General features: G+C 36.6%; 1 protein-coding gene across 10 annotated transcripts in view; it reads right to left on the reverse strand.

Moving 5' to 3' along the window:
- Ccdc171 (coiled-coil domain containing 171) overlaps nucleotides 1-24,665 on the reverse strand; it is a 339,562-nt gene that overhangs the window by 33,875 nt on the left and 281,022 nt on the right. The gene's annotated exons all lie outside the window — the stretch shown is intronic.

Below are 24,665 nucleotides of genomic sequence, written 5' to 3' on the forward strand. Positions count from 1 at the left end.
AGCTTTTTGCCTTTACCTTCAGTAATGCTACTATCCTGTTTTGATAAGGACCATTCTATGTACGTGTATTTGGAGATCATGTATCAAAATAAGGAAGCACAACATGAAAACAATCTCATTTTAAAATACTGCCGGTATCTAGGCTGAAACTTATAAACTATCACACACACATGAAATGCCTGAAAACAAAACTGACATTTTGATAAAGCTATGTGTTTAAGCCTTAAGTAACACTGGTAATTAGTTGTATCAATTTAATGTGAGTGAAGTCTTAGCAATAACGCAGATATTTTGTAATATTTAAAGATAACAGAAAAACAATGAACAATTTTATGTTAGAATTTTCCAGATTCCCAGGAAATAAATGTTGCTGAGATAACAAGATTAGTCACAAGTATCTCCACTAAAAAAATCACATTTTGTATAACTGAGTTTAAAAAAACCACACCTTTCTGGTCAATTGTCTTATAGTTTTGATAAGAAAATAATGGATAGTATAAGGGTCTGCTTTATTATATCTGCTTCTACATGTAGAAACAAGAAAGAAGCAATTTCTGGCTTGAGGGATATATTAGAAATTCAACTGTTGTATACGTTACCATTTTTGTAGATTTTTTTTTTAAAACTACAACTGGAGGAAAATCAATGTCTGCATCTAACACCTAGTTCAGCAATTTTCTTTGATCTCTATTCTTTTGATTTCTTGATATTCCACTGCAAGCCTACAGCTGAAGGAAATCATCTCTTTTTATGCTGGAAGGTTAAAAAAAAATCTACCTAAAATGGCCACTTGGATAGCTCTGTGAAGGACAGGGTCCACCTCATCCCCATAAAAGGAAAAGAACTTTCTAAAATCGTGCACTGCCCCTGTTTAGCAGCACTGATGAGGCTTCACTTGCAGGCCCGTAAGAGCGGGCCTGGCACGTCAGTTCAGAACCGGAAAAAGCGTTCCATTACTCCAGGGGCTGGAGGCAGACTCCTGCACTTGCACTGCTATTAGAGCAACTTCTCTGGGGTTTTTCCAGCTGTGAATCTGAACTGGCAGCATTATAGCCGGCTTGGCTTTGCTGCTATGAACACTACAATGCCATCTTCTAACCTCTCATTCTGCCAGACCTGGTATGAGGGGAAAGCTGTAAGACCAGGAAGGGGTACAGCTTGACTTTCTTCTTAATGAAACTTAGCTAAAACAACAGGATTTTTACTGGCATGAAATAACACCATCAGGCAAGGCTTCAAAAGTCTGTTTTATATCTTTTTTAATACTTGCAAGTTAGATTTGAATATATTTAGGGGTATACAAAGTATATTGTGTTTTTAAGTATAATATGAAATGATTAAACCAAGGCAAATAACATATTCGTCGCCTCAAGTATTTGACATTTTTGTGATGAGATCATTTGAGATTTACTCTATCAGCTATATTAAAATGTACAAAAATCGTACCACAGTGATACATGCACACCCATGTTTACAGAGGCACAGTATGCAATAGCTAAAACTTGGCAACAACCCAACTGCCCATCAGTTGGAGACTGGAAAAAGATGTGGTTTTTCTATAAAACAGAGTACTACTCAGCCATAAAGAATGAGAAATTAGAGTCATTCATAGGAAAACGGATGCATATTGAGGTCATACTCTAAAATGAAATAAATAAGACATGTGTAAATACCAAAGTTTCTCTGATGTGAAAAACTAAAAGTGTAAATAAGATCCAAATGGTATAATTAACAATGTGAAGTAGGAAGAAAAGGACTAAAGGTGTAGGGGAAGTGGGAAGGGTAGGAGAAAGGAAATAAGGGAAAAGAAAAATATGAGAAAACAATAAAATGGAAACAAAGTCTTTGTAAATAAGGGAGGAGGGGTGAAGGAAGGGCAGGGGTATGGGAAAAAAAATGAGAACCAAGATCTGTCATGTAAGGGCACAAGACCCCGATAATAAATGTAACTGTACTATATACCTAAAAAGTACCAATAAACTCAATAAAAAATGTACAAGACTATTATTACTATACTCACCAGACTGTGCAATAGATTTTTTTAATAAAATGAAACACACTTATTCCTCCTGTACGGCCAAGTGTTTGTACCCTGTGGTTATCACCTCTCAGTCCCCTTGCCCCCAAGCCTCTGCTCATATGAATTCATTTGTTTTAGGTTTCACTTTAAGAACACAAAATATTGGTCCAATGCTTGGCATAATCTTCTCCAACTTTTTCAATGTTGTAACAAATGACAGAATTTCTCTTTTAGGGCCGAAGAGAATGCCGTTGTGTGTATATTCTACATTTCTTTGTCCATTCATTCGTCCCATGATGGACAGTGATGGTCCATTCACCAGTAATGGATAGATCCTATACACTGGCTATTTTGCATAGAGCCACAACAAAGATGGGATTCAAACATATCTTCGATACACTGATTTGAGGTTTTCTGGGTACATACCCAGGACTGGGATTGCTAGATGATAAGGTAATTCTATTTTCATTTTTTAGGATGTTTCTAGTTCTTTATACTTTAAATCCGATCTAAGAGAGCTACATGTGAAAAGATATGGTTGTACAGAATCAGATGGAGGAGAGTTTGACATCTTCCAATGGTACTGTCTTCCTGATGTTCTGATTAAAGAAAAGCAACTGCGCCAAGCTGACTTGCATTTCTGTTTTGCCAATGTTAGGGATTTGTATAATCTCCCAAACCTACATGCTGTACTTGAAGGTTCCATTTTCTTTTTGCAACTCCATCAGCTTGACACATGACGAACAAGGCAGGCATCTTCCAGGAAAGATTTCTACTGACTTCTTAATTACTTCTCTGTAATAGTCTACAGATCTTGGCACTCTGCAAAGCATCTTGTTTGCCTTTCCCTTCCTAAATTTTTTTTTTTTTGTACCAGGGATCAAAACTCAGGTCTTTGCGCTTGCGAGGCAGGCAGCAGAACCACTGAGCTAAATCCCCTGCCTTACCCTTCCTACTTTTTAATATGCCCGTTTTCCATTTTGTATGTGAACATATCCTTTCATCTAAGTCTTTTTTTTAACTAAGTAACCTTGAAATGGGTGTTGAATATTTCTCCAATATTTCAAATTAGTCTTAGTTTTTGCACATTATCTTCTGATCTTATGTTCTAAACATGGAAAATAACCTAAAACCCTTAGATGGGAAGAAGAAAGAGACTTTTATCACCAAAAGGCATACCCTCCAGCAAATAAACAGGCTCACTTCTGTGTAAATGAAAACAAATTATTGTGTTTGCTACAAGAATCATCTGCTGCACTGCTAGAAAATAAGTTTTTTCATGAAATGGGATAAAATTTGATTTTAAGTCACTTAGCATAAAAAGAAACCAGCAAAAATTCTGGAGAAATTTTGATCTGAGAATATGATGTTAAAATAACAAATAAATACTAATTATTTTCCTTGTTACAAATAACATCCAGAAATATTTCATACTGCTTTTTTAATGTAACACAGAGAATAAAAGACCGTTAAATAACTTTTTGTCAGAGACCATTAAAAATTAATATTCACCACCCAATTGTACATTTTAAATCTGCAAAGTCCATGGTCATTTAAACTACTTTTTAAACTGCTAAGGTGTTCCAGTAGGCTCCTACGTAAATCTAAATTTAGGCAATTTTTCAAAAAGAAATGAGTTACCTGGAATAAAAGCTAAGTGTCATGTGAATCTTTATAGAAGCACTTTTATTTACTCAATAAGCTGTAAATGATTCTATCTGAACTGCTACAGTCCATCAGCTAAATACATATTCACAATACCAAACATGTCTACTAAATTTCTCCATTTTAGAAATCTTATGAAATATAGTGATTGGACTCATCCAACAGCCATTTTTCAGAGCTTTAAAATCTTAATTTTTAAGAACATTTTCCAAACAACAAAAAATAATGCATTAGTCTAATAATGAAATAAACCTTCACTAAAGTATCTGTGAATCAAAGCTAGTTTGCCAACTGAGGTTTCTGAAACAATGACACCAAGCCATCTGTCTCCTGAGTAACATTTATGATCAAGTTAAATCTTCCAGAATTTAGCATTATGAGAAGTGAGGAAATGTGGTTTAGTAGGCCTGAGTAACACCACATGGCGACTGTGCTAAGCACATAGAGTGTGGTGAGAGGAACTTTAGACTGGAGGCTGGCAGACTACAGTTTCTCCTCCCTGCTCTGTACAATCTAACTGGGTCATTTCAGTCCTCTCAAGCCTCTCTTCCCTTGTACATCCCATGAAAGGAGGGGCTGGGCTGTTTTCAGCTCTGAAGTTCTACAGGTCCGTTATAATTCCATGTGTGTTCACACAGGATACACCTAACTCACGTGGGCACCATTAGCCTGGAAATCAGAGTTTCCCAATTATAATACTTGGAGATTTTGAGAGGATATAGATGGGAAAGAATATAAACTGCACATGGTTTTAAAAAAAGGAAAAGTAAGATGAGCCAAGTTTGGATTATGGCTTCATTCAATTAAATTCACTAGTACACATTTCATTATTTCCATCTCCATGTTGATGTTTTAAACCCTGTACTTTATTGACTTGTTTTGAGTAAAAATGTTCTCCATGAACTAAGGAAGAAATCCAAGCATCCAGAAGAGGGCACCAGGATGAGGCCCTCTTGCCATTTCTGCTTTAGCTCCTGATGTCATCTTACACTAGAGTCTATTAAGTTTTCTTCTTTCCAAATACCATACTTCAAGTTAGTTACCCAAATTTAAGTTAGTTTTCCAATTCTGCCATTCTGCTATCTTAGAATGCTGCAATTTACATGGACCAACAGAGCTGGCAATACGCATGTATATAATACTGAATAATTCTCTTTTGAAATCAATTACATGCCTGAGATACACACATACACGCACATGCATATTCACCTGAGAATCACACATATTTACCTGATACATATGGGCATGCACACATCTGCTATTACACTATTAAATACAAAGTTCTTGTACTGTAGTTACCAATTCTAATTTTTATTTACCAATATTAAGCCTGTTGAAATATGTGATGCATTCTTCCTATAAGCCACTCTGTAAAGACTGGTTAGCTCTTTAGGTCAGATATTAAAGCAGGGAGGGAAATGTGAGTCAAGGGAGGACTGCAAAAGCCTCTCTGTAGACAGGAAACACAAAGAGGCTTGTGTGCCTAGAGATTAAAAAAGGACAATTACAGAGGTAGAAATAAATCAGAAAACAAGACAGAATACGAAAGCCGCAAATCTGACTCCTGACACAGTTTTGTCGTCAGCCTACACGTATGGTCCACACTCACTCTCCGCTACTCGGACGACAGGGAGCACTGCCTGGACTAATGGTTTTGACTCTCAGCCTTCCCGGTAGCCACGTCCTTTGCTGCATGACTGCAGCCTTCTGAGGCTCTGCTCCCTGACCAGCTTCACCTACTGCTTCCTTGTGAATACTGTACAGTCCTGCAAGCCCTGGTCTGATTGACCTACTGATGCATTCGACCGCTGTCTTCTCAAACTGCCAAAGAAGATTCAGCCTCAGGTTTATTTTATATCTAGAGCCATTCTATAAACATAGTCATGGTTCAGAAAATCTCTGTGATTGGAACATAAATGTACATAGCTTATACTAAAGGCTCAAAAATACATTGATATATACTTCATTATATTCCAACATTTGAATATGCATAGCATGAAATCTACATAAAATGAAAGTTCTGGCCCTTTCACCAAAGGAGCTTCTCTGTTGTTGTGCTCAGAGGTTAAATTCAGCACTGAAGTTTTAAATTACAATAGGACATCTAAACCTTAATTTTAAATTACTTTGAAGATATCTTGTACCTGACAAGATAACAATTCCCATTTTCTTCTCTTGGATGTTTAAATTTTCTGACATGATTGAGGGTGGAAAAAGAGCTGAAGGATTTTCCCCAATTGCTTTTGTTCCTAGTTCTCTTCACACCCCTGTGCTCCCAGTCTGCTCCTGTCCTGCCAATCCCAACACACCTGATGGCAGAGTGCCAGAAATGAACAGAAAATGCAAAAAAGGCCTTCTTTCCCTGGGTCTTAGAAACATACGTTCCTAAACAGCTAATTCACCCAATGAGAAATAATCTAAAATATAAGTATCTCCATAAGTCAAATGTACAAAAAATTTAAAAATTGAACAAATACTTGAGTATACAGTATAAAGAAATGCCACTGAAAATGGAGATAAACTGGTTTTAAAAAGCGTAACACATGCTAACAATAAGAGTGAATTTCTTAATTTACAAAAGTCTTATGCAAATCAATTAAAGAAGAACCTAATTAGAAAAGAGACTAACAGTAATATATTTATTATGACTGAACTCAGTTCTAATAGAAAACCCAAAATATTAAGGGCTTAAGTAAAACAGAAATGAATTTCTTTCTGATGTTGCTACATGAAGCTAACCCAGGTCAAACTCTATCTTGGGCTCTACAGATCAGAATGTGGTTCCTGTTTAAAAACCATTTCTAAGGGCTGGGGATTTAGCTCAGTGGTTCCGCCTCCTGCCTCGCAAGTGCAAGGTTCTGAGTTTGGTCCTCAGTACTAAATAAATAAATAAATAATAAAATAAAAACCCTTTCTAAAATCAAACTCACTTTGCTTATATCCCATTGGCTAGAACTTAGGCCATACGGCTAACTTAGCCCTTTTATTTCCCCTGCACATCCCAGGTAATATTCAGAGTCTCTATTACTAAGGAAGAAGGAAAAAACAGACACATGGAAATTGGCAGCCTCGGGATCAAGTACAGATTACCTGCTTGGTGGGGGATGTGTGCAATAACCACCAATAAACACATGAAAACACACTAAGCCTCACAGAGATTTGAAGCTTGTGTTGACAAAATGTGCCAATGAAAGATTACTTTTCAGCTATCAGATGGGAAATGTAGATCGTGTTTTCTCTACCGAGAAGAGGGAAATAAAGCAAACTCGTGACACTGTAGGTAGCGGAGAGAGCTAGTGTAAACTTTCTGAAAGACAGCATTTTAAATGCCTTCTTCACCCTTTGTATTTACCAACTACATCACTCGGCTTTTCTCCTATGGCTGCATTCACAAAAATGTTTCAAGGTGAACACAGAAATGTGTACACTGGAGCATTTTTAAGTAGAAAAACATTTTAAAAATGAAACTGATGTCTCCATCAACAGAGGGCTATTAAGGTGAAGCATGACAAAACATATCATGCAGTCATTTAAAGCTGAGGCAAATATGTAAACACTGACACAGAAACATGGCTCAAAACAGCATGTGGATCGAGATGTATACACTCAGACACAGACGCTGCTTGGCTTACAGTGGGGATATGTCCCAATACACTCATCGTTAACTGCCAATACTGTAATCTGAAAATGCACTGACTACACCTACCAAGCACCACAGCTCAGCACACAGCACTATACAGCGCTAGTTGCTCACTCTTGTAACTACAAGGGAGAGTGCTAGGTAAGGCTCCCTGAGGCTGCTCAGCACCAGAAGACAGTATCACAGTGCATGAAAACATCAAAATGCAATTTTAAGTAGTATTTCAACTTAATAGATGTCACTGTTGCATGTTATAATAAGAGCTAAATCCTAAGTGTTGTTCACACACGTAATCTCAGGGACCATGTGTATATATGAGCTCTATACACATATATAATATGTATTTGCATTTTTTAAATAAGCATAAACACATGTATATATAGCCCTATTTTTTTCTGAAAAAAAAAATCACAAAATTATTTTTGGATAAAAAAGGACTCAACTGGAATGCTGATAATGGAAAAACTTTGAAAATTTAAACTTTTCTCCCAGTGATTTTTTTATCTTTAAAATTTTTGAATCTTGAGCAAAGGTGATAAACTAGCAAAAGTGGAAATACAGCTGATTTACAAATAAATGGGGAAAAAACAATAACCGCCACTAGCAGTCAAAACTGGAAACTAAATGAAATATTTGCCAGTGAAAATTAAACTCTAAAAATTATAGTGAAATTAGTGTGTCAGTAAAAGCACTACAAAATGGGCATACATAAGTTGCTAGCAATTGTACAACATTATGAAACCATTTGGTCTATGGTGGTTTAGATCTAGACTGTCCCCCTGAGTCTCATGTATTCATCTCTTGGAAGCTTAGCTGAATCATGGGGACGCTACACAAGTCAGTGAACTAAACCACTGATAATTCAGTAGCTAAATATGCTGCTAGGAGGTGGTGACCTACAAAGTCATATTCTTGTCCTAACTGATCATCTCCCCTCACTCCCTGCAGGCTTCCATGAGGGACACAGCTTTCCTCTGCCAGACCCTCTCCCACAATGTTTCCCTCAAAACCGTGAGCCAACACAAACCCTCCTCCTTTACACTGTAGGAATAAGATGTTCTGTCCCAGTGACGGCAAAGTGACTAAGACAAACTATAATGAGGGAACTGTTTTAAATGGTTAATGCCATTTGAGCTGATGACTTCATCAGTTCCCTAATAGCAGATCTAAACTGTAAATAATCCAATATTTACCTTCAGAAATATGGGTAAGTTAGGCCCTCAACAGAATATTATGCAGCTATAAAATTTATGACTATAAACTTTGGATAAGATGGACAAATGCTTCAGCTTAACCAACAGTCAGCAAATACTGACCAGATAACAATTATTGTATTCTCTGTAGGCTACATCATCACTACTACTAATACTAAACCCTACTGTTGGAAGCACAAAAGTAGCCACAGACAAAATGTAAATGAAGTAGCATGGCTATATTACATTAAAAGGGTATCTATAGGCATTGAAATGTGAATTTCACATAACTTTGATGTGTCATGAAATATTTCTCTTTTGTTTTTTCCCCAACAATTTAAAATATGAAACCATCGTTAGCTTGTAGGCTATACAAAAACAGGGGGCAAGTGGATTTGGCCCACAGGCTATACTTTGTGGTAGACACAGCAAGTGAAAAAGTAGTACACAAAATTACATAGAATATTTTTGACTACTCAAATTATTGGAACTTTTTCCCTATTCTCTTGTAATTTCCAAATTGTCTACAATAAGGATACATCACTTTTGTAACTAAAACTCCTTTATTAAAAAAAGACCAATTATATATAAATTACATATATTTTATATATATTAAAATACATATGAGTTATGACTAAAATGCGTGGGTAAAATGAAAATGAATTGGTTACATGAAGTCTCAGAGGATAGATTAAGCAAGTGTTGTAGCAAGTTTCAAGACTTTGATTTAGCAGAGCATACTCTCATTTCAAAATTTTAAGTTATCTACTTACATTCACAATCTGACATTGAGTAAATGCATAGAAAAGTAGTTACACTGAATAACTTGTACCTCTACTTCATACAAATGTAACTCCTTATGCCAAGGAGCTACTTAAAGCTTGTGTGCCTTCATTCTACTTCAAATAGCACTGCCAAATTACAACTTCTGTGGTCAAATGTACACACATCACACTCTCTGGGAACTATTAGGCGAAGCTTTCTGACCACTTTTTCATTACTAAAGAATTTCCTCTTAAAGTTGTAACCTTTCTTTTAATTCAATATCAAAAATTTAGTAATAATCTGAAAGCTATATACCTAGATCTTTTAATAGAATGTTTTTCTCTAAGTGAAAATACTGAAAAAGCTCTCAGGTAAAGAGAATCACTTAGAATGTAGAATTGTTTGAAAGAGATGACTTTTCTAAACCTTTCTATTGATGTATCTGCCACTCACACATCTCTGATCCATAGTCTGACACGTTATCTACTGCGCCACCAGCCCACCTCATTCACACACCTTAACAAACTTACCAATATATTTTCATTTTACATTTGAAACCCCATTTTTATGCCTTTCTCCTCCATTGTTCCCTCATTCTCCTATTATGTCACACCTACCATCCCTAGCAATTCTTCAAGGGTGCATGAAAGCTGACCGTCAGCGGTGTCAGTTCTGTATCCCCCAATGCTGTGGACCTTCGACCAGGCCAGCCCTCCTTTGGGAAGGACCGCCCCATATTCAGTTTAAAAAAGGTGGTTTATTTCTCATTAAGAGAAGGACACTTCAGACATAAGAAAAGATCATGTGAGCTGGGAGTCACAGCTATGGAATGCCTTCAGATCAGATGCACTGAACAGTACATACCAAAACAAAGCGCAAGTTGGCAATACATTTCCTTTACATGATGTGTAAGAATGCTAATTCTGCAAGAATCAGGCAATTTTCAAAAACCTCAAACCAAACTCATCTCTAAAGGAGAACATCCTATGGAATAACTGTGAGAATAATGTAACAACCACAGATTTCCAAAATAATATACCTATAAGCTGTATGTTAGGAATCTACTTCCTACATTATCAATTCCTCACGACAGATTTCCCTGTTCTTGCATAATACATAATGCATATCTAAACACATATACAATCTATTATTCTTCAAAATTTGTTAATTTACTGGCAAATAATTATTATATAAATATATGGGATGATATGTGATATTTCAAAAATAGATATTACAGAATAAACAAATCAGGCTAATTTATGTATTTATTACCTCATTTACTTTTTGTTATGAGAACATTTGAATCCACTTTTAGCAATGAAATGCACAATATATTATTAACTATAATCACTTTACTGTATAATACATTATCAAAACTTACTCCTTCCAGAGCCAAACACCCTCACTGGAGGAAACATAGCCTCTTTAATAAATGGTACTGGAAAAACTGGGTATCAACTTTCCAAAGATTAAAACTAGACCTATATCTCTCATCAGGCACTAAACTAAAATTGAAATGAATCAAAGATCTAAATACTAAAACAGAAACACTAAGCCAACTGGAAGAGCAGTTAGGTGGAATTCTTGAAGACACTGGTATAGGAAAAGATTTCATGAACAAAACCTCAGTCACAAAAGAACTAGCACGAGGAATCAACAATTGGAATCTCATCTTATTAAAAAGCTTCTGCACAGCAAGAGAAACCACCATCAGAGTGAAGAGACAACCCACAATGTGGGGAAAAAAATTTTACTGGCTATTCCTCAGACAAAGGTCTACTATCTAGACCATATAAGAATTTTAAAAAATCAGACCTTTCAAATTTAAAGACCCAATTCAAAAATGGCCATCTGAAATGAACAGATATATCTCAGACAAAGTAGAAATAGCAAACAAACACATGAAAAAATGTTCAACATCACTGGTCATTCGAGAGATGCAAATGAAAACAACACTGAGATTCCAGCTCACTACAGAAAGAATGGCTGGTATCACGAAATCAACCAATAACAAATGCCGGAGGGGCTGTGGGGAAAAAGGAACCCTTGCCTACTGTTGGTGGGAGTTTAGACTGGTGCAAGCACTGTGGAAATCAGTATGGAGATACCTCAAAGAACTACGATTAGAGGTCCCATGTGACCCAGCTATTTCCCTGTGGGGTATCTTCCCAAAAGAATTAAAGGAATCAAAGCACAGTGATATATGTGCACCCATGTTTATAGCAGTACAGTTTGTGATAGTTTGGCAACAGCCCAAATGCCCATCAACTGGAGACTGGTAAAAGTTGTGGTTTTTTTTTATAAAATGGAGTACTGCTCATCCATAAAGAATATTTGTAGCTAAATGGATTCACATTGAGGCCATACTCTTAAGTGAAATAAACAGTACACAAATGTGCACATACCAAATAATTTCTCTAGTGAGAAACTGTAAGTGTAAATGAGGCTCAAGATGTATAACAGATAATGCGAAATAAGAAGAAGAGATACAAAGGGGAAGGGGAAGTAGAAGGTGATGGAGTAAGGAAAGAAGGGACAGGAATAAATATGAGAAAAGGGAAAAAAAGCAAAGTCTTTGTAAATAGAGAGGGGTGGAGGGGTCGAAAGGAGGGCAGGAGAATGGGGAAAAAATAAGAATCAAGATATATCATGTATAGGTACAAATTCCCAGTGATGAATGTCATCACATAATATACCTAAATGTACAATAAACAATGAATTTTTTTAAAAACTTATTCCTTCCATCTGACTAAAATGTTATACCTTTTGACCAACATTTCCCCTAACCCCAAGCCACCCCATAGTAACCATCATTTTATTCTCTAGTATTCTGAGTTCAAATCTTTAGATTCCACAAGTGCAATTATGTGATATCTGTATTTCCGTACCTGGCATATTCCACTTACAATAATGTCATTTAAATTAATTCATGCTGCTGCAAATGATAAAAATTCAATCTTTTTAAAGGCTAAATAGCATTCCATAGAATATAAAAACACTATTTTTTAATCCATTCATTAGTGATGGGCACTTCCATTTTTTCCAAATATATACTGTTGTGAATACTGCACAGGAGTGCAGACATCTCCTTGACATACTGATTTCAAATCTTTCAGGTAAATATTCAAAAGGGGGACTGATGGATCTATGGATACAGACAAGTCCTAGTAATGAGTCAAATTTCTCTGGGATTTTTCCCCATGATTTGCTTACATACGACCTTCTCTCTCCCTGTAGAGGCCCCATCAAGAGTTCCTAGGTGTCTAAAATCCCTCCGCCAGGACCAGTTTCTAATCTACCACAGGATTCACTAGGACAATATGGGTGATGTCTCCACAAAGAGTTGACCATGAGTTCATTGTGCCTTTGGTCAGCTGAAAACCATGGCAACTCTGTCTGGAACCCAGTGCCTAGCAGAGTCTGCCACAAAACATTTTCTTCCACCTTTACTTGTAGGTCTTCTTTATAAGAGTGCAGATGCCAGTCCCTAGGTCTGTACAGAAGACAGTAGGCACTTTTATTTTCCACCTCCTCCTCTGGCCACCTGCCCAAAACCTTGCACTAGTCCTCCTTTGCTAATCACCAGAGACCTTATTCAACTTAACTCCATTAACAGCCTGCACTCCCAATTTTTCAGAAAAACTTAGACTTCCTTGCAACGTAATTTGGGCTCAGAATAGGGTATCTAACAGATAATTTTGACACAGGTTTCAAAGCTCCTTACTAAAAAATTTTATCAACTATTTAAGTGCCTCTTCATTTTCTCCAGCCTAGTGTACTTTTAATTTTTGTAAACAGATGATCCTTTCAAACATCCATTTCCTTCTACTAATGCTTGTGATTTGAGAATACTCAAATTTGCAACTGAAGGCAAAGGAAAAAATAAGACAGATGAAACTCATATCAAGTTTTATGCACAGATAATGAAGAAGCAACTTATCTGTAAGAAATAGGCAGAACTTACCTGTCCAGAATAATGAGTAACTTAGTACCCTATAAGACAAGTTACTTTATAGCTAGAGAGGGATGGGAAGACCACGTCATGAGGTAAAGATGTGTCACTAATGCCATCAGAAAATTAGTCTTAGAACTGCAGATAAAACCCTAAGCTGTTCAGCAGTCCACGTAACAAAGAACAGCTACTGGCCAGGCATGCTTGGCCCTGTATCTCTTCCAGAAAGCAAGTGTGTCTAAGTGCCTGGGGTACTTTCTACGCTACAAACCCTCTTTTGCAAATCTCAATCCTGATCTTTATAGCCTCACAAATGCAGCAGAGAAAGCCAGGTCATATGAACAATGTGTAACCAAGAAGCCAAGTACTACAATCCTTACCATGTCGCTTCTTGCTTTTTACTATGTTTCAATTGATTGTATAAACTACAGGGAAAATTTTAAAATATGTGTGCCTAAATGTTTAAATTTTCTTATAGTAAAAAACATACTGCCATTAATCCCCCTCAGGATAGTCTCCCTCCCTCGCGTCAACACACTCATCATGCCGTCATTCTTGCTGCTGTCTGAGACAGTTCTGGGACTCCTCCTTCCTAAACCTCTTTAGGAAGCTGGACTCAGAAATCACGGTGAATGCTCCTCCTGCCAAGTGCCAGCGGACAGATATGCTACAATGCATCTTCATCCACCCTGTTCGCTGCTGGCTCTCTCTCAAAGTCAAAAAAAACGTGAAAGGTAAACATTTTAATCAATTCAGGACATCAAGGCATCCAGGAAAGCACAACTAAAAATACAGAAGAGGACTTCCAGAACTCCTGCTGAAAGCGGCAAGAGAAAGGGGATGAAGCCAGGCATGGGGGTTCACGCCTGTAATCCCACCACTGGGGAGGCTGAGGCAGGAGGATCGCTGGGAGTTCAAGATCAGCCTGGGCTACATAGTAAGTTCCAGGTCAGACTCAACTACGTAGTGAGACCCTGTTTCAAAAAACCAAAAAAAGGTGGGGGTGAGTGGGTTAAAAGCAAGAGTGGAAGTATTTGGAGGGTGTTAATGGCACTGTTTCTTTTACTGTAAAGATTAAATATATACTATATTTTATCACATCATATGTAATTAGTGTATATTAATTTGGCCTGAGCAACCCTCTATTCTACGCTTGTGGAGTAACTTGTTACAAACAAGTATATGTGACTGCTGCAGCCTCCCCTGAAACATTTTGCTCCCCAGTGCTAATCAAAGTACTCATCGTGAACTGTGTCGTTTTCTCCTAGCTCAGGCTTGATTACATGCTGCCTTTTCTGCTTAGAAAGACACTTCTTTTGATAGGTTAAGCCCTACTGTTCTGCAGGGCTCATGAGGGTACCAGCTTCCCTCCACACTGTTCCTGTCACTTGTCACCTCACACTAAGGTTAGACTCCCCTCCCGCTATCAGAACACTTCCCACACATGGTCACAGTGGTGCAGTATCGCCATTCTCCTGTTTGGACATTTACTTTTCAATATGGCACCACACGTGGCTAGTGACTTCAAATTAAATTTTAATGACATTAAACTTAAAATTAAAGTTCAATTCCTCAACTATACTAGCCATGTTCCAAGTGCTCAAAAGTGACATTTCTATCATTGCAGTAAATTCTAATGGACAGTGCTGGCTTAGAGTGTTGATTTCTTGAAGGCAAGACTATTTTGTTTGTTTCTGTTTTACCAGAGGCTTATACTATGCCAGATATATAACAGGTACTCTATATGCCCACCTATCAATGGATAAATATATGGACTTCTGATCAATAATCTAAAGAAAGATAAGAAGACATATTTTGATAGTAAACTCTTCTTTCTGCAAAGTTGTATTTCAGAAACTTTAATTTTATTATGACTTTTTTCAACTCTTTTTTTTTTTTTTTTTTTTTTTTTTTTTTTTTTTTGGTACTAGGGATCAAACTTGTGCCCTTACACTTGCGAGGCAGGCAGCGGAACCAACTAAGACAAATCCCTGAACCCCAACTCTTCCTCTTTAAGTGTCCAAATTTCAGAAGAGACCTCATTGTTCCTTCCTGTATCTCTTTCTTGACCTTCAGGTGGCTATCATTATATTTTTACCTTAGGGCACTCAGGAAAAGGACAGAAAAATCCTGTGACAAAAGACAAGGAACATCATCTTGGCAAGTGTCCATCCTCAAGACATCCAGGCAGGAATCCTAACTCCCTACAGCTAAATTTTCTATATCAGAGAAAAATGCATTGCTTATTCTATTGCTTTGTCAATTTTCATACTCTCTTGAGGAAAAAGATTCTATTATAAGCTAAATTTGGAGGCAATCTAATTGTTTGATGTAAACCTTCAAAGTTTCCTTTGAGTTGAATGTCTATCTGCTTGGGCAGAAAAGGGGAAAGAGGGAATTTACATTCACTTTGCTAAATATTAGCATCTCCTGTTCAATCATTGAATGCAGGACAGTTAGAGGGAAACATCTTAGAGAACACGAGTTGACATATACAGTGTAAAATCTTTAAAGGTGCTTGGATTCAATGAGGGGGAAAGTGAGATGGAACTGTATTTTAGCTTCCTAACTGCATTCCAGTCAGCAGGAACTTTGTGACGGGTCTCTGTCTCTCAGCTACACTTGACTGGCTTTTGCTGACATTCAGCTATCAGACAGCAAGCCCTTTACCAGGCCCTAACATGCTCCACAGCTTCACCCAATTAACTCGCTTTCACTTGACACAGCAGCAAAAAACTCCATAATAGGTGGTCAAGGTGCATGGTGTCTGCCTGCCCTCGAACTGCCCACATACAGCAAGATGTTTAACTACTTTTCTTCTTGCCTGTGTGCTCACAACATGTGTGACTACAACTTAGTTGTTCCATATATTGAATTGGATAGGAATCAAGGAAATAGTATAGTGATAGATTAAGCTGCTCCTCTAGATACCTAAAGTTAAATTTCATGTCAGTCTTTTTAGGACCTGAGAGGCAGATTTGATCTTTAGATTATCAAAATTTAATATTAATAATTCATAGTTTTCCCCCATATCTTTGAAAATAGTATGGTATAACGATTGCCTCAAATATAAAAAGAACATTTGACAAGGACAGAAATGTCTAGGTACAATTCAAGAACAGGGAATTTAGTCTTTGTCTGTAAAAATGCACTTTCTCATAAACTATAATTTCCTTTAAATTTTGTCATGCTACTCAGCCTTTCAGCCTCCATTGTATTTGAAAGTATGCCTGGCTGAGAAGTAAAAATGCTTAATACTTATTTTGAAAAACGGTCTGAGTAATTTGCACATTTCTCTTACCTCCCAATATGCTTTGATCTCAGGATATAATCAGTTTTCATTTATCTGAACTCAAAGTCTGAAAATTATAAATTTTATTCTATATTTTTATTCTATATTATAAATTATGTTCTATATAAAGAAAAAATTTAAATAAACTGTACTGCCTTCAGAAACCTACATTTGTAAATCTATATATGAAGGAGCCACCAAAAAATTAATATAAGGCTCTTTATTATTGATATTTAAATGCAGATGAATACAGTGATTAAGACAGTTATGATTTCAATTCCAAGTATTCTATCCATAATCAAAGCTATAAATCTAATTACAGGATGGGGATTTCTAGCCTCCACCACCATGACCTCATCCCAGCAGAGATTTGTCACTGCATTTCAAACAAGACAAGGCAGTCTTATTATAACTTGCCATTCTTTGAGTCGAAGATAATTTTACTTTGGAGTCTAGCATTCAAGTAGTTGTGCTTTTGTAACATGGCTTCAGATTGAAAGAAATCCTTTTGCTACATAAAATGCAAATTTGCTGTACTGAACACAATGAACACCAGAAGCTTAATGCAGGAGGCAATCCTGAGTAAATCAGCAGGCAATTAAGAAAATACCTGCACTCCCACCAACAATGGAGAAGGGTTCCTTTCTCCCCACAATCCCTCCAACATTTGTTATTGAGTGATTTCTTGATAGCAGCCATTCTTTGTGGGGTGAGGTGGAATCTGTGTTGTTTTCATATGCATCTCTCGAATGACCAGTGATGTGGAACATTTTTTCATATATTTACTTGCTGCTTTTACTTCTTTGTCTGAGAAATGTCTATTCATTTCAGATGCCTATTTTTGAATCAGGTCCTTATATTTGGGGTGGGGGGATGGATACTTATTGAGGATATACTCCTAAGTGAAATAAATAAGTCACACGTGTAAATACCGAATAGTTTCTCTGGAGTGAACAAACCATAATAGTACATAAGATAATAATGAGATAATTGACAATGTGAAATAGGAAGAAAAGGGCTAAAGGTGTAGGGAAATTGGGAAGGGTAGGAGAAAGGTAATAAGGGAAAGAAAAAAAGTAGGAGAAAATGAAAAAATGGAAATAAAATATTTGTAAATGGGGAGGGGAGGAGGGGGTGAAGGGAGGTCAGGGACAAGGGAAAAAAATGAGAACCAAGACCTGTCATGTAAAGGTACAAGATCCCAATGATGAATGTAACCGTACTGCATACCTAAAATTACCAATAAACTCAATGAGGAAAAAAAAAGAAAATACCCCGCATCTATTTTGCTCAAGTATTATGGCCAAAATTTCTACATAAATCTATCTAGAATCTAATCGATCTTCATCTCTACTTTACTAACCTCAGACAATTCTCACTTCTCATGTGTTCTTCTTCAGGGGCTGGGAATTTAGCTCAGTGGGGCTGTCGCCTGCCTTGCAAGCACAAGGACCCGAGTTTAATCCCCAGTACCAAAAACAAAGCCTTCATGTGTTCTTCATTAATACAATGAATCATACAAGTCATTATAAATATTTATATATATATGTCTGTCTCTTCACAAAATCTATCAGATCCCTGAGAGAAAGCACTTAATCTCATCTTATTGATGAAGTAATATAATATAGTGCTTAAGAGTGAGGACTCAAGAGGATTTTTAAAAAGATGGCAGAGTAAAGAGCATCAGGAAACGCCAAGACAACAAAAGCAATGGCAGAATCCATCTATTTTGGAACTCTGGAGTGTATAGAAGGTCTTCAACTTCCAAAGGAATTTGAACCATAAAGTGTGATCAGTTTCAGTCAATTCAACTCTTAGTGTAATAGTAGCTGCCCATCTGTCACCAAAATCCCTATGTCAGACAACTGTGCATACATTCCTGAAGCAGCTTGCACACTGCTTGCAGGAGCCAAGTTGGGCAAAAAGGACCCCAGTTTCCAAATATAAGTATCTGTGCTGTGACTGCTGCTTCTGATCACAGGTACAGACAAAGCAGCAGACGACGACTTTTGTTACTCCACAATAACCTTCCTCCTGGATGAAGTGGTAACCAGGGGATTTGAAAGTGCAGGGTTATATCAGTATTTGCAAGAGAAACAGATTCACAAGAAATTTACAAGATTAGCTGGCAAGAGATCTGTCTGAATGCTAGAGATCTGAAGAATCTAGCCAAAGATCTGGAGCCCATGGCAAAGCCCTGTGCAAATTGGTATCAGGAGGGCAAGGAAGACTGAAAGGTCTGTGCTGGAGAGCTCAAGGGCCAGTGCTACAGGCAAGAGAGACTGCACCAGCAGGCTGAAAGGCTGATGCCAGAAGCTGAAGAATCTGCACTGAAAGCCGAGATGACACACAGGTTGGAGGACTTCACCAGAGCCCCTCCCCAAAGAGAACAGCAGCCATCCTTGGCAAAGGTGAAGGCAAGACCCAAGCTCAGCCAAAGAGAACAGCTGAAGCCTCTCCAACAAACAGCAGCCAAAACGAAGCTCTTGCAAGGAAAATCAGCTGAAATCCTTCCCTTCCTTATTCTCCTTTTATACTGTTCTGACAAGCCTTAAGTGGGTCTTCCATGCCCAGAACCATGCTGACTCAATTCAGCTGAGTGTTTCCCCACTCCAGTGACAATTAGTCAGTACCCCCAGTATCCTTTCTCTGTCCCTTTCATTGTCCTTTTTCTACTTTTTCCACTTTTTGGAATCAAACATTAAGAACTGGGACATCCGAAAGCAACTTCATATATGATGTGATCTAACCAGCCTGGGAAAGTACAGATTCAAAAAAGACTTAGGAAGACTGTAAGTTTACACCTCAATGTGATCCTTCACATGAAACAGTTGCAATATTTTTTTCAAATGCAGAAACAAAAACCAGCAAACCCTGGGGAGAGGTGGGTATGATTTCCAGGATTATAATATTCAAGTGTTTACTTTTCAATAGGAAAAAAAATTCGCAAGCATACAAAGAAATGTGAATGAATGGCCCTTTCAAAACAAAACCAAATCAATAGAAATTGTTCCTGAAAAAAGACCTGATGGCAGGCCTATGAGCCAAAGACTTTAAAACAGCCCTTAAAGATGTTCTAAGAACTAAAAGGGGATGTGAAGAAATTCAAGAGAATTATATCCGAACAAAATGCAAATATTAATAAACAGAAAAATTTAAACGAAACAGTAAAAAATTCTAGAGCTGAAAAGTATAATAACTGAAATGAAAAAGTACAGATATTGAAAAGCAAATTCGAGCAGGCAGAAGAATCAGTGAACACAAAGGACGATGCAAATCACTGATCCTGAACAACAGAAAGAAAAATGACTGAAGAAAAAGAATCTGACTTAAGGGACTTGGGATAATGTACAGTGGACCCCATATGTATATTGTGGAAATTCTAGGAGGAAAGAGAAAGAGATAGGGGGAATATGTGGAGAAATAATGGCTGAAAACTTCCTAAATCTGATGAAATGCATGAATATGAATGTCCAGAAAACTCAACAGATTCCAAGTAGGATGGGTTCAGAAAGACCCCCACCAACACACATAATCAAAATGTCAAAAGACAAAGAGAGAATCTTAAAATAAGTAAGAATAATGAATAAGGCACCCTTAGTAAGATTATATCAGATTTTTCATCAGAAACCTTGGAGGTCAGAGGCAGAGGGCCAATCAAGTCAAAGTCTAAAAGGAAATAAAAATTAAAAATTTTATATTTGGCAGAACTGTCCTTTAAAGGTGTGGGAGAAATGAAGACATTCAAGGTAAACAAAACCTGAGGAAGTTTGGCCATTTTCTTTTTTGGGGGGGGGCGGGTACCGGGGATCGAACTCCGGTCCTTGTATTTACGAGGCAGGCACTGGAACCACTGAGCTAAATCCCCGGCCCCTGAGGAAGTTTGCTACAAGAAATTCTCAAGAGAACCCTGGATGGTGAAATAAAGGTACACTAAGCAATAACTAGAAGTCATATGATGGAAAAAGCTTTCAACAAAGGTAAATATATGGCAATTACAAAACCTAGTGTTACTGTAACAACTTTTAACTGCATTTTTATTCTCTACATGATTTAAGGACTAATACATTTTAAACAATTATTAGTATAAAAGCTAATATTATTGTAACTTTGGTATGTGACTCCAATTTTGATTTCTATATGATTTAATAAATCAATAGTGATGATTTTTGACAAATACATCAAGACCATTTACTGGGAAAAAAGACAGTCTGTCCAAATGGTGCTGGGAGAGCTGGATGTTCACATGTAAAAGAATGAAGTTGGATTCTTTCCACATGCTATATAAAACAATTACATAAAAATTGATTAAAAATATAACTTAAGAACAAAAACTATAAAACCCCTAGAAGAAAACAGGGTAAAAGCTTATGACACTGGATTTTGGAAGGATTTTCTTGATGTGACACCAAAGGCATACATGGCAAAAGAAACAAATAGATAAATAGAGATCCATGACAATTTCGTAATTTTGTATATTGTAAAACTGTTAACACAGTAGAAGATAACCTACAGAATGGGATAAAATATTTGTAAATTATCTGGATTAATATCCAGAGTATAGAAGGAACTCCTAAAACTGTGCAACAATAAAAACCCCAATAAGAAATTAGGTAAAAGACCTGAATAGCCATTGTCCAAAGAAACTATATAGATGGACAATAAGCACATGAAAAGATGATCGGCTTCACTAATCACTAGGGAAATGCAAGTTAAAACTATAATGAGATATTATATAATAATCACTAGAATGGCCACTATCCAACAAACTGAAAATCACAAACATTAACAAGAATATGGAGATTTAAAAAACCTTGTGCACTGTTGTTGGGAATGTAAAATGTCATGACTACTATAGAAAAAAATTTAGTGGCTCCTCAAAATATTAAAAATAGAATTACAGTATGTTATGGCTTGCATTTAGGTATCTCCCCAAAGCCTCATGCAGTCACAAGTAGGGCTTTTCCTGGAATTGATTCCTGGTGGAGCTAGGCCTGAGGGCACTAGGATTAAGGGCACAAGTGCTGCCCACCCTAAGTCTGAAGAAGAGAAAAGGGGCAGAAAGACACCATTAAGGTCTTTTGTTGCTTTTGCTATCTTCTACAGGCATGAACTGTTGTCCTTTTGTCAACCTGCCTGGGAGCCAGCCAATTTTGGACTGAAACTTCTATGAACTGTAATCCAAATAAGCCTTAACTCCTTTAACTTTGGGTGTCAGGCACTTTGTCTCAGCTACAAGAGAAAAATTACTAAAATATTGTATGACCCCCCCACATTTCTACTTCTGGGCAATTACCTAAAGAACTGAAAGCAGAGTTGTGAAGAGATATTTGTACACCCATGTTCATTAACAACATCAGCTAAAAATAGCCAAAACAAAGAGAATCCAGGTCCACTGAGATGTTCAGATAAGCAAAGATGTAGTATATAAAGGAGTATTATTCTTCAGCCTTGAAAATGAAAGAAATTCTGGCATATGCTACATTATGTATGAACTTGGAAGACATGATGCTAAGTCAAATAAGCCAGTCACAGTAAGACAACAACTGTGTATTATTCCACTTACACAAGGTAGTGAAAATCATACAAATAGAATGGTGGCCAGAGGCTGGAGGGGAAACTCAGGAGTTATTATCTGATGGATATAAATCGCAGTTTTATAAAAGAAAAAGACCCATGGAAATGAATAGTGGCATGGACTGTACAATATTATGAACGTGTTTAATACCACTGAACTGTATGTTTAAAATAGTTAAGAGATGTCAACTTTATGTTGTATTTTACCACCAAAAAAATGGAGCAAAAAAAATAAAGATTCTGGAATCATACTGATTAGGTTCAAATCCTGGACTGCACTTGACAGTTTTTTCATCTGAAAGGGGGGGAAATTGTCATCTGAGTAATGAGATTAAATATGTATGTATATACGTATATACATATACTACTCTGCACAGAACACAGTACACAGTAAGAACTAAATAAACATTGGTGATGGTGGTGGTTATTATCATTCTATTATATCCTTATGCATTGTGCAAAGTACACAGTTGGGAGTCAAATGCTTGGATAAAGAATAACTAGGAACTTCTTTGAGCATCACTTCCTTTCAGGGTGATATAAATAAAATTTTTAATGAAGAATACAAGTGAATCATTAAAAACCTTGAGTTCTGATGGCATTGCTCTTATAAAGATCAGGGGCTAGGATTAGCTCAGTAGTGCTGCCACCTGCCTCATAAGTACAAGGTCCTGAGTTTGATCCCCATTACCAAAAAAATAAAATAAAAAAATAAAGATCAACTTAAAACACCACTGGCAAATGGATGGGAAAAAAATGTGATGGATGTGTTAATTAGCTTAATAGTAAGTGTTCAAATGTATACATATATCAAAACATCATAATATATATCCTGTATATATTTTGTCAATTAAGTTGAAAAAATAAAATACTGTAACAAATTAGTGAGAATTTCAGAAATGTCTTAATTTTATTTTCTAAATAAAACAAACATAAGTATATTGTTCCATAGGCATTTTTATGTACCTTCTCATTTTAAGGATTCAATAACTTGTTTCTTCCAAGGTGAGAAAAATAATTTTTACAGAATTTTTAAGTAATGTGAATAAATGGTTTGTTTGAAATACTTACATACTACAGTCATTACTTGGTCTTTGACTGTTTTGAAATTCACCAAATTTGGAAGCTGACACATTTTTAAGAGAAAATTTTGAATCAGTACTCATTTGTTTGGCATCCCATTTGAAAGCTAGAATTCATCACTGTCAATTGACTTGTGAGTGGCTACCCTTTCCAGGCAAAACAATTTATTTGGTACAGTGGACCCTTGACTTAACAAACTCAATCCATCCCCAAGGGCTGGTTCTAACTCAAGTTGGTTCAAAGTCAATACAACTGAGATCTGGATGCTTACCTGGGTACACACTATAGATCTTCCATTAACCTAATTAACCCAAGTTGTTCCTATGTCAAGCCAGTCCTAACTTGAGGGTCTGCTGTACTTGTCATCTGGGGTGGTATTCACATTTCCTGGAACCAACTGTGATGAGTACTGAGGTACTACCATATTTAATTTTTTAAATTACTTTTTCCCCCTAAAAACAGCTTTATATTTTTCTATCCCAAAGCAACCAAACACCACAACCAAAACAAGAATTTTTCTTTGTGATACTAAGGGTTAAACCTAGGTCCTTTACATTGTGCTATATCCCCTATCCTTTTTCACTCTTTCATTTTTAAGACAGGGTCTTACTAAGTTTCTAAATTGCCCAGGCTGTGTCTGAATTTATAACCCCACCTCAGCCTCCCAGAATGTTGGGATTACAGATCAAGAATTTAAATTGATAAAATACAGGCATAATTCCTGGGCAGAAATGTACTCTGTGACAGGCCATACTGACTTAATAAGTTGTATGTCTTTAAGCAAAGACAAATCAGGAAACAGAATTATACTTCACAACAACAAAAAAAATTAGCAAATATTTGGAGTATAAAATTATGCCAGGGTTTTTAAATTTAATTTCATCCATAGTAAGAATGCCTTTCATAAAAGCGAACAGCATATTAAATTTACCCAACTATCTTAGCTTCCTAATGCTGCCATAACAAATTACAACAAACAGAGTGGCTTAAATCCACAGAGATTTGTTCTATAACAGTTTGGGCAGCTGGACGTCTGAGGTTATGGTCTTAGCAGTGCCATGCTCTCCTGTCTTCACAGGGACATCTTCCCCCACTTTGTCTTTGTGCATTTGTACTTCTCCCTGTAAGAATATCAGTCACTGGATTTTGGGGTCCACCTAAATGCTATTTTCATTAATTTTACACCTAACTGCTATTTTCATTAATTTTATTTGCAAACAACCTCTTTCCAAATAAGGTCATAGTCTGAGGTTCTGAGTAAACATTAATTTGCCATGGCATTTCACTAAACCTACTACATCAACTATTAACAACATAAGAAAGAATGAATTACACTTATTATTCTTATAATTTTGGGCTCAAGCTATCTATTGAGTTCTACTTAAGACTATTTTACATAACAGCTTAAATATTAGCTCAGTAAAATCTTGCAAGCTTTCTAAATCAAATTAACTTTTTTTTTTTTTTTTTTTTTTTTT

The sequence above is a fragment of the Fukomys damarensis genome, unplaced genomic scaffold (genome assembly GCF_012274545.1).
Source record: "Fukomys damarensis isolate Sample0158 unplaced genomic scaffold, DMR_v1.0_HiC HiC_scaffold_31, whole genome shotgun sequence".
Taxonomy (NCBI): Eukaryota; Metazoa; Chordata; class Mammalia; order Rodentia; family Bathyergidae; genus Fukomys; species Fukomys damarensis.